Source organism: Asterias rubens, chromosome 14, assembly GCF_902459465.1.
Source record: "Asterias rubens chromosome 14, eAstRub1.3, whole genome shotgun sequence".
In the NCBI taxonomy this organism is placed as follows: domain Eukaryota; kingdom Metazoa; phylum Echinodermata; class Asteroidea; order Forcipulatida; family Asteriidae; genus Asterias; species Asterias rubens.
Window position 1 is genome coordinate 3,919,134 of NC_047075.1, and position 11,887 is coordinate 3,931,020.

Below are 11,887 nucleotides of genomic sequence, written 5' to 3' on the forward strand. Positions count from 1 at the left end.
GTTGTTATGCTAACAATAAATGTGTTATTACCAACAGTGTCCAGTGGCTTTAACGCATAATATGTTTCGCAGCAAGCATTTGTCAATGATGACGTTGATTGGTTGGTTGATTCAGTGAGTTGTTGGTGACTCCTTCATCAAAATGAACTATACGTGCTAGCTCTCTGGACAATATAGGCGTTTGTTGCCAGTGTTTGTAACGAAAGACCACTTTATAATAAGTGTTCGTCTGGCTTAATATTTCAAAGTGTTCTCAATCAGAAGACGTTTTGTAGGATTTCTGATTTCACACTGACAATAACAAGTGTTGTCGTCAAGTTACTGAATCAATTTTCTTGATTTGTGCAAATCAAAATAGTAGACGTTAAACCAATGTTTGAATGACAAAGATTGGCTGTTGCCAGCTTGCGTGTTTATCCCCTTGTGGGAGTTTGCTGAAATCCCTTGATGGGGAAATCGTCTTAACAAGTGTTGTTACTTTGGAGATGGTCAGATAACACAACTACAGTATGGGTTGGTTGTGTTTGCTGTTTGGAGTTCTACTGGTAAACAGTCTGTACGCGACGTGCAATGGCCATGGTGAGTGATTGCATGCGTATTTATAACATAGTATGTGGCTTTCGAACCCTTTGTGATTGTAAAGTCTGATGATCTGATCATTTAAAGGCAGTGGACACTATTGGTAATTACTCAAAATAATTATGAGCATAAAACCTTTATTGGTGACGAGTAATGGGGAGAGGTTGATGGTATAAAACATTGTGAGAAACGGCTCCCTCTGAAGTGCCATAGTAATTTCCCACGAATTTGATTTCGAGACCTCAGATTTAGAACTTGAGGTCTCGAAATCAACCATCTATAAACGCACACAATTTCGTGTGACAAGGGTGTTTTTTTTTCTTTCATTATTATCTCGCAAGTTCGATGACCGATTGAGCTCAAATTTTCACAGGTTTGTTATTTAATGCATATGTTGAGATACACCAACTGTGAAGGCTAGTCTTTGACCATTACCAATAGTGTCCAGTGTCTTTAAAGGCATGGACACTTGATAATTACTTATAATACTTGTTAGCATAAAAACTTACTAGGTAACGAGCAATGGAGAGATGGCTATAGATAGTATAAAACATTGTGAGAAACGGCTCCCTCTGAAGTAACGTAGTTTTTTAGTAGAAAGAAGTAAATTCTCACAAAAATTCCTATTCTCAGCTGAGGTCTCGAATTCAAGCATCTGAAAGCACACAACTTGTGCGACATTGATGTATTTTTGTTGCATTGTTTTCTCGCAACTTTGTCGACCAGTTGAGTTCAAAATTGTCACAGATTTGTTATTTTATATTATGTTATGATACACCAAGTGAGAAGACCGGTTTTTGACAATTACCAAAGGTAGCCGACGATTTTACCAAACTCTTCCTATACTTAGGATTAAACTTAGGAGTGAGCACGAGTTCAGCTCCGTATCCGAAGACGTTAGGACGAATTGAACCCATCATAACAAAAGTTAGGACGGGTTACTCGTCCTAACTCGAGATAGGATTAATCTTAGCGGTTCGTGAAATCAGCTGCCGTGCCTTTAAGGCAGGTGACACTATTGGTAATTACTCAAAATAATTATTAGCATAAGACCTTACTTGGTAACGAGTAATGGGTAGAGGTTAATGGTATAAAACATTGTGAGAAACGGCTCCCTCTGAAGTGCCATAGGCTCGAGGAAGAAACAATTTTCCACGAATTTGGTTTCGAGGCCTCAGATTTAGAACTTGAGGTCTCGAAATCAACCATCTAAACGCACACAACTTTGTGTGACATGGGTGTGTTTTTTTCTTTCATTATTATCTCGCAACTTCGATGACTGATGAGCTCAAATTTTCACAGGTTTGTTATTTTATGCATATGTTGGGATGCACCAAGTGAGAAGACTGGTCTTTGACAATTACCAATAGTGTCCAGTGTCTTTAAGGAAGAATTACATAACTCTTACATTGGTTGGGTGCTGGATTGTTCGCACGGTGTACCCAGTAATTTATCTACATTGTGTTCTGGAATCTCAGGAATTCTTTAAAATTTAAAGGGTACTTGTATCAGACGAACAAAGACTGTGTTAAAGGAAGTGGACACTATTGGTAATTGTCAAAGACCGGTCTTCTCACTTGGTGTGTCTCAACATGCATAAAATAACAAACATGTGAACATTTGAGCTCATCAGTCATCGAAGTTGCGGTATAATAATGAAAGAAAAAAAAACACCCTTGTCACACGAAGATTTGTGCGTTTAGATGGTTGATTTCGAGACCTCAAGTTCTAAATCTGAGGCCTCTAAATCAAATTCGTGGAAATTACTTCTTTCTTGAAAACTATGGCACTTCAAATGGAGCCGTTTCTCACAATGTTATGTACTATTAACCTCTCCCTATTATTCGTTACCAAGTGAGGTTTTATGATAATCATTTTTTTTTTAGTAATTACCAATAGTGTCCACTGCCTTTAACCCTTTTTGTCCAGGAGCAGTATGTTTACTTGGTGTAGGCCTATCACAATATCTGCATATAGTAACAAACCTGTAAAAAGTTTGGCTGAATTGGCCATCGAATCTGCGAGAAAGGAAAAACACCCGTGTTGTCGTACAAGTTGTGCTTTCAGATGCATAATAATATGCTTCAGCTGATGTAATTGTTATTATTTGAGTGAGAAATTGCCTCTTTCTCGAAACTTCAGAGGAAGCCGTTTCTCACAATGTTTAATACTATAAACACGTTACCAAGTTCGTTTTATGCTAACATTTGAGTAGTTATCAATAATTTTTTGTTTGTTTTAGATAGCAAACAAAAAATTGGCTCGACTTTTAAATCTTGTGAAGACTGAAAGTTCAGGTACATTTAAGGCTAATCAGTGATTTTGTGTGTGACCACTTCAAAATGCCCTCGTGGCTCAATCATTTGTAGTTCTGGTTTGTACCCACACACCGATGTGTGTCATTACTGGGTTTTTTGCGTGTTTTTTTTTCTTCTTCTTTTTTTTTTAATTTTTAAAGGCACTTTATTTCTTGGTATTCTCTTGCATCATTCTGCGTAATAACTTAAATTCAATAAAGATAAATATAGACATATATAGATTAAAAGACAATGCTTTGATAAACAACATAAAGAGGTTCAAACATGGATAACTTAATTTAATAATTAAAACATTTCAAAATGACTTGAACTTCGTAGCACCAACACTCAGAAAATATGTCATTACTGTTATCCAGTACTTTACCGAGTCCTGTGAGAAAAAAATACCGGAATATTGGTTTATCCATTCTAGATAGCTGTTCGAATTTGACGCCTTTTATTGTTTTCCCTGCTTTTTATCCTATTATTCATTTATACATTTAGATAACATAATTCACTATGTGTTACTGCAAGTGTCCTTTTCAATCAAAACTGATGAACCAAATAAACCATTAATATTAATAATAATACCAACAACTAATTAAACACAAACATTCTGCTCAAGTTGGTCACGATTCAAGTGATAAGTGATTAAATCTTTAGCGAAGGCATGTCGTTAATCAAAATAAAAATAACTTAAAGGCAGTGGACACTATTGGTAACTACTCAAAATAATTATTGGCATAAAACCTTTCTTGGTGACGAGTTTTTAACTTCTCATATGTTCGAGCTGTTGTTGACATTAATTTTAAGAGTGATAACAAACGTATCCCCATATAGGTTTGTCTATGACAATAGGTGGACAAACTTCTCATCAGTGCACAATTTAAACTTCAATTAGCAGAAAATCAATATTTTACATCAATTCCCAATTACACATTTCACTTTTTTTTTCATATTTTAAAGGCGAACGTTAGATCGGGCGTGTTTGTTTTTGAAAAGCGTTTGAAACCGTTTGTTATAAATAGTATGTTTAAATAGTATTTAAAGATCCACACAAGTAATGGCTCGAAATTTGCGCAGTTTCCTTATACGTCTTGAACTAAACACGGGACGCCAATTACTTGTGGAGCCAAACTGACTCCACAAAATGACCGACCGGGTAGTTCGCAAAGTAAACAGGAAAGACACGCAATTTCCAGGCATAATATTTGTGTGGATATTCTACTTTTAAAACATTTCTAACCAAATGCATTTTATACCAAACGGTTTCAAACGCTTTCCATAGACCGTCTCGCCCAATACAATGTGTCCCTTTAAGTGGAGTTCGGTGGGCTTGCTTATTTTTATAAGACCTCTTTATATTAGTCCAGTATTCAATTAGTTAATGGGAAGGGCCAGCTACAGGGGAATAATAATGGCGTGTATACATCGATGACCTTGGCTTTGTAAAGGAGCCGCTCTATTGTAACATTGATCATGCCAGCGTAATTGTTATGAAGAGTGTCTTTCAATTGAAGCGTAGTTTGTAAGAGAAAAGCTTTCAGGGAATTTCAAATTACGGACTATTTGATGTATTTTTGTCAACAATTTAACTTCATCAATCAAATCTACAAGAATCAGGGGGCGGGTATTTAATTGACATCCCAGTTTGACATGTTGTTCCCTGCCGAAAGCGGATGTCTAGTTATATTCCCCCCCCCCCGACACCCGACAATGTTCTGTGCCGACGTGGAAAATAACTGCTCATAGGGTATCATATTAAGGACTTAACCTTGATTAACTACATGGGTCTCTGTTTTTGTTTTTCTATTCGGTGAAAAATAATAAATCAATAAAAGTAGACGAGGTAAAAAGCAACAATAACTACGAACAACAACAACGACAACAAACATGCACAAAGATGACTGTTGATTCGTTAGCTTTACACAACAAGCGTTATTTTCTAACATGTTTTAAAGGGCCATTTATACACAGAGCAGGGCCCAATTTCACGAATCTGCTGAATACTGTAAGCGAAGAATAGACGTAAACTAATAAATTGATAAATGAATAAATTAATTGTATTCTTACTTTTTATGTTATTCTCTTCTAGGTCGACTACCTCATGGAACCTGCTACAATGTATCAGTAAACACATCAGCCGTTATCTCAACTGATTCTTACACTCCCCTTTTAGGGCAAACCATCTTTAGGGAAACAGGGAGTAGATACCACTGCTGGGACGTAGCTGTTCCTGCGGGGCTAAAGGTAAAGGCAACGTGTGAGTACAACATAACAGAACCCTCTAACTTTAAGCTGTTCTTGGTGGATGATCATTTTGATAGAATCTCTGGGCGGTTTGCGTCGAACCCTCTACCTGATATCATTGTCTCGACAGGTCACATCCTTGACATCGTACTACTGTCTGAACGTTACGGTACGGGCCATTATGAAGGGATTTCAATGGAGTGTAACTTGACTTCTGTTGAAGGTACGTAAAACCTGATTGTTTTTAATAACAAATAATGGAACATTACAGAATTGGTTTTGGTAACAAAACAGTTGCTGGCAGTGTAAGCACTTTATGTAATCCATCATAATAATTAATACAAACATTGACAAACCTGTAGAAGTTTCAGATCGATTGGCCATCTGGGTCACGGGGCAATAGTGAAAAGGATTACACATTAAAATGCATGTTCTCAATGCAAAACAATACAAAATTAAAATAAAACGCTAACCGAGCGATAATCTTCAAACGCGAATTTATACTTTGTATTTCTCATCAAATATGGCATTAAGACAGAGATATTATTTAAAGGGGTGTTTTCTACTATGATCATCATTAGACCGTGTACGTTTTATGTGTATGTGATCTTGACGATTTCTTCCTCACCAGTTAAGTAATGTTCCTTTAATTATCGCCCTTTATGTATTGCGCTGGAGGGGATCAAATTGATGGTTCGATTCCACCCTGTATATGTTGACTTGTAATATGAATGCATTGTGTTAATATCATTCCAAACATGGTATGTGCTGTGCTGTTTCTACTTGTGTTATTTTAACAGAGAAATGTTGGGGAAATTGTTCAACCGAGAAATTGTGACCTTTTTCGACCATGTTGGTCGGCTGTGAACGTCCCCCCCCCCCCCTCTTCCTCGGGACAAAGGATGTTTTTGTAGATCCTTTGGGTAGCAATAATTCGTTATCGGAAGTCATAGCGCACATATCCGTCACTTTCACGATAAACCTACGGGTGAACTAATGATAACCCTCTCCATAGCGATAGAATAAGTACTAAGTGGAAATGCGCAAACACGCTGAAAGGCCGAATTTGTGTCGGCATGGCAACGTTTACAGGCTTCAATGTCGACTTTGAGCCCTCCTGAAAATGAAATTCTGTTCCAGGCCCAAGAATGTTTAGGTATACGCAGCCAAGTGGAAACGTATTTTTGAAACAAAAGTAATTTGGGTTGTAGTTATACTATAATAATTATACCTTTATAGGATTCGAACTGCCTCTAGCTGCCGGGCAACCTCGGTAGTCTAGTTGGTAAGACACTGCTCTAGAATTGCAAGGGTCGTGGGTTCGAATCCCACCCGAGTAACATGCCTGTGATATTTTTTCACAGGACTCGGGAAAGTACTGAGTATACAGTGCTTACACACATCGGTGTATGGGTAAAAAACCAAAATTAATATTCTTTATCCCCGATGCAAATTTAACATCTAGACTGACAGTGTTTGTTTTGTTTATTTATTGTGTTATTATTTTACAGAGGAGACTTGCCATCAAACCAACATTGACATCGTAGAGCCAGTTCCTCTCGCAATCAACACACTTGACTGGCGAATCTACGATTGTGTGTGGTTCATCACAAGCCCCAACTACACGTTTATAACCATCGATATTACGCATGCCAATCTTGGAAGCAAGAGCACCTTATCGTTTGGGCGACTGGTTGGTCTGCATAACAACGTGACGTCACTGGTGGAAAGAGTGGACCTGACAACGTCACTGCCCAATGGGACGACCTTCTACTGCAACGAGAGGAACATTTGGATGTCTGTATCCTCCGATAGCTACAATACGATGGCATCTTCATTGACCCTTCTCCTGCGATATGTAGAAGGTTGGTTGATATCTTTATAATTTTTGTTATTGACCCTTTCCCAGTTTCTCTTTTACAACCCCCCCCCCCAAAAAAAAAAAAAATAATAAACCACAGGGGAAACTGACTGGGTACATTTTTAAATGATTTTGGGTTGAACAAAGAAAAATTTACTAGAGCGGGACTAGAACTACCTCTGGTTTATATATATAAATATACATTGGTAATAATAAAATAAATTAAATTAAATTGTCCTTATTTTAGATAAGTTATCATCGTGCATTACGCGAAAGCTCCGACAAAGAAAAAGGCCATAACATCATTTTCATCTGACAACTAACACCTGTTATCTCCATGTAATTCCTTTCATCAAATAGTAGATTTAATTGGATCAGTGCTCAAGGCAAATATTAACTGTTCATCCAGTTGGGCCATAATGATCAAAGTAAAGTCAATGTAAACAGCCACACCCACTGGTGAAGTTGATGTATTACTTCAATGTTTTGTCCAAATCTGTCACAGTATTCCTAACTTTTCAAAAAAGTTCTTAATAAAGAAAAAAGAAGAGGAATAAATAGCAGAACACAAAACAAGGGGGGGGATAAAAAAAAAAATAAAGAAAGATTAAAACATTTAAAAGCTCACGTCGACACAGTATTTCTTTGTAAAAACATACCTAGCTAATCAATCTATACAGTCTTTATTGTCTGCTATGGATCGTTCCGGCTTTCCACTAAGCTCCGCCCACCGCGCGCGTGAGCAAGACACGTGTACGAGCACTCCAAATGACATTCTGCACGATTCTGCCGCGCGTGCCAAATATACGCGCACGCATGACCGAGTTTGTCCGATCACAATCATTGCTGTGATTGGTCAAATGGGTGAACGCGCACAGTTTGATTGACAAGCCGGATCGGTCCAATGAAGCCGGTTTTCCCGACGACCCATCCACACACTGACAATGTCGATCACTTGTTGTCCATTCAGGTGTTGTTTTCCACGTAAACCAACCAGCCAATAAAAACAACCGAGATGATAAAACAGGGAAGGTGCATGTTCTTCATTATAGATTCAATTCAATTCAATTCAATTAATTAAGGTTTATTAAAAATATCACAAAATACACGACACAAGTTAAAAAGACTTAAATTAGCGTGTTTACATTCATTATTGTTAACAATTACAAAAAACAACTAACTCTGGCTTAAAAGAAGAGAAGAAAAGCTCCAGACATGAATGCACAAAAAAGAAACAAATTTGATTAAATTTGATAAAAAATTGATAAAACTGAAAATTCATTATGATTAAAAATTTCAAAAGACAACAAACTACTTGCATCCGATGAAGTAGCCTATAGTTGTTGGAACGAAAGCTCATGCAGTTTTTGATGTTATTAGTCAGTCTTTAAGTGTTATCATACCTTCCAAGTATAGATATCATACTAAAACGTATTCAGTATTTTCTACACAAAAACAATATGCACATCTATTTTAAAAGTGATTTTCTTCTCATAGATGACGTCTGTGGTGAAACAAACATCAGCATCATCGAACCATATCCCTTCACGATTCACGTTCACGATCTGAGTATCGTTAAGTGTCTTTGGTTCTTCACCAGTCCCAACTACACGTTCATATACTTGGATATTGCGCATGTCGCCATTGAGCCAAGACAATCGTTAGCTGTTGGACTTGTGTTAGGTATCTATGGCAACGAGACTGTACTTGAGGACGGAGTTTCGCTCAAAAAGTCACCACACAATGGAACTTCCTTCTATTTTAGCGGGAACAGCATCTGGTTGTCGTTTTCACATGCGACTTACATCAGTGGGGCGCCATCTTGGAGTTTTGTTCTGCGGTATGACGATCTTGAAGGTAAGTTAAGTTTTGTTTGATTGAAAGTACCAAATGAATGCGTCTACGAAGCACCCCGGGTCACTTGTTTAGGGCGTGGCAGTCGACCTTACTGAGGTCGATCGAACGTCCAAAACTCATTGAAGCATATCATCAAAGCGTTTTACTCTTTAAGAAAGTCACGAAATTGACAACCTATTAACCTTTTTGGTTCAATTGACGAAATCAGCTTTATTTTGAAAGTAAATATTCAACGAAAAAGCTTTAAATAACGTCCAAAACAAAAGTTTCGAGAGAAAAAAATCCCGAATATGCCAAAACAGGGAGACCGCCAATGGTACAGCGCGTTTTCAAATAAAACAATTTAACAGTTTTTTTTTTGCGGGGCTACATCGTCGCTTTATATAAAGAAACAGTAACGAATGTACTATTTGTTTTTACTCTAGGTCTGTGCAGATCTGAACAGAAGTTGTGTGAGCCGCAAAAAAAATGTCTACCGCCGAGCACTTTTTGTGATGGTATCGTGGGTTGCACAAACTACATCGATGAAATTGGCTGCAGTGAGTATTGCTTTTGTTTATCCTTAAAGGTACTGGACACTATTGGTTATTACTCAAAATAGTTGTCACGTAAAAACTTGGTAACGAGCAAGGGAGGGCTGATGATAGTATTAAACATTGTGAGAAATGGCTCCGTCGAAACGTAGTTTAAAAAAAAATATGAGTTTCTGACTCAAATAATAATAATACCTCAGCTATTTTAAGCAAATGTTGGGTTACACCGAGTGAGAATACTGGTCTTTGAGAATTACCAAACGTGCCCAGTGCCTTGACACGTTTCTTACCAATTTTTCTAAGCCTCTCAAGTGAGAAAATAATTTATAACTTTTGTACTCGGTTGGGGTATACAGTGCTAACACACATTGTGTGAGGGTAACCCAATTGTGTTATTATTTATCCCCGATGCAAATGTCCATCTATTGCATCGTTGTGGTACTCGCAGCTAAAACATAGCATTCAAACAGCCTCTAGCTACCGGGCAATCTCTGTGGTCTAGTTGGGAAGACACTCCTCTAGAATTGCAAAGGTCGTGGGTTCGAAAACCACCGTAGTATAGACCTTTATCACGGTGTGGTCATCTTGATGTTACTCCATTCCACCGAGTCATTGTAACCAAACTGAGTGGACGAACTAATAGTCTGGTGCCATGCGCAGTGACTACCGACATTTGTTACTGTTATTGGAAACAGGGAACATGACCAAGATAGTGACAGCGTGATAAACGTCAATAGCTACCGGGCAATCTCGGTGGTCTACTTGATGAGACACTGCTCTGGAATTGCAAAGGTCGTTGGTTCGAATTCCACCGGTGTATTATGCCTGTGGTTATCATTAAATCTTAAATAACCTCGTCCTTGTGTTTGCTTTTCTAGATCTTTGTGGAACAACAGACAATCATCTGCAGGTCGGAGATTCGATAACTATTCTGGCAGAATCTCCTTCCTCACCGGACTCAAATATTGTCCCTTACTTTGCCGTTTATTCAGGAATATCAACATCGATTCCGAATAACACCAACGTGTCCCTAGTCGGTTATCCGAATACCACAAAATTTGACATTAATTGTATATGGAGGTTCACAGAGCCACCAGGTAGTCGAATCCGAATTCAGATACTCGATTTTTCCGAGGTATCGTTTACGTTACGGATCGGAAGTGGTGCCGACCCGTCGTATGGAGAGCCTATTGCAGTAATAAACGACCAGAGTTTACTGCCGATGGAAGTGTTTGCTGATGCTCCGTCTGTGTGGATAACTACCACACGATCTCAAGTCCAGTCGTCTATTTACAAATTGAGACTTGTTGCAACTGTTTATAATATAACTGGTGAGTATAATTATTTCTTCTGGTAATCAATGATGGCTTTTTTTAAAATTGTTTTCTGTTGTATCTATTCATTTCCCCCATATCTTGTTTTAACTTTCATGAATATTGACTTTTGTTTGTACCCATACACTGATGTGTATAAGCACTGTATACTCGGTGCTTTCCCGAGTCCTTTGAATTTATGTAAAAATAAAACTCAATTCAGCGTCTCTAAGGCGGTGAAGCTTTTATTTGTGCAATATCAACCAAGCAATAATAATAGTAATAAAAAAACACACAAAAGATATGCCTACAAGCATCTGTAACCTTATTTCTGACGTTGTGGGCAACCCTCAAACAAAAACACCACAAGTTAATTAACTATTAAGCATTAAAAGCACTCGACACGTTAGGTAATATCGTCAAAGACTAGTACTCTCACTTAGTGTTATAAATATAATAATTATAGTTATTATGCACAAACAAAAACTTGTGAAAATCTTGGCTCAATTGGTCATCGAAATTGCAAGAGAATAATGAAAGAAAAAACACCCTTGTTGCATTACTTTGTGTGCTTTCAGATGCATTTTATTTGAGTGAGAAATAAACTCTTTCTCAAAAACTTACTTCAGAGGGAGCCGTTTCTCAAAATGTTTTACACTTTTTAACAGCTCATTGCTCGTAACCAAGTATTTTCTTTTGCTAAACATTATTTTGAGTAATTACAAATAAGGTCGAGTTCCTTTAAAAAAATGATTTGTTGTAGGATGTCCTACCTTCGAGCGACTTCATAATATAAAATCAGTTTCTATGGACATAAATCCTCAGTTAACACCAAATTCTGACATATCACGAGGACTGAGGCTCTAGGTAACGACTTATAAATTGTTCGCCTGGGATGAGTAGGTTGTTACCATTGATGTGGGGAAGAGTTTGCTTCGGGCCATGAACTATTTTATTTGCTTGATAGCAAAGATCCTTAGGGCTGGCAATTAGCTGGTTTGTTTTCCTCATTAATTTTGAAACAATTTTGTATGGATATTTTTTTAGAATGTGATGACGAGGAGTTTTCGTGCCCTTCTGGTTTACATTGCGTTAACACATCGTCTGTTTGTGACGGGAGGAAACACTGTGCTGCTCACGAAGATGAGATAGGATGTGGTAAGGTGCAGCCACGTTTTTTTTTTTCCATTGCAAATC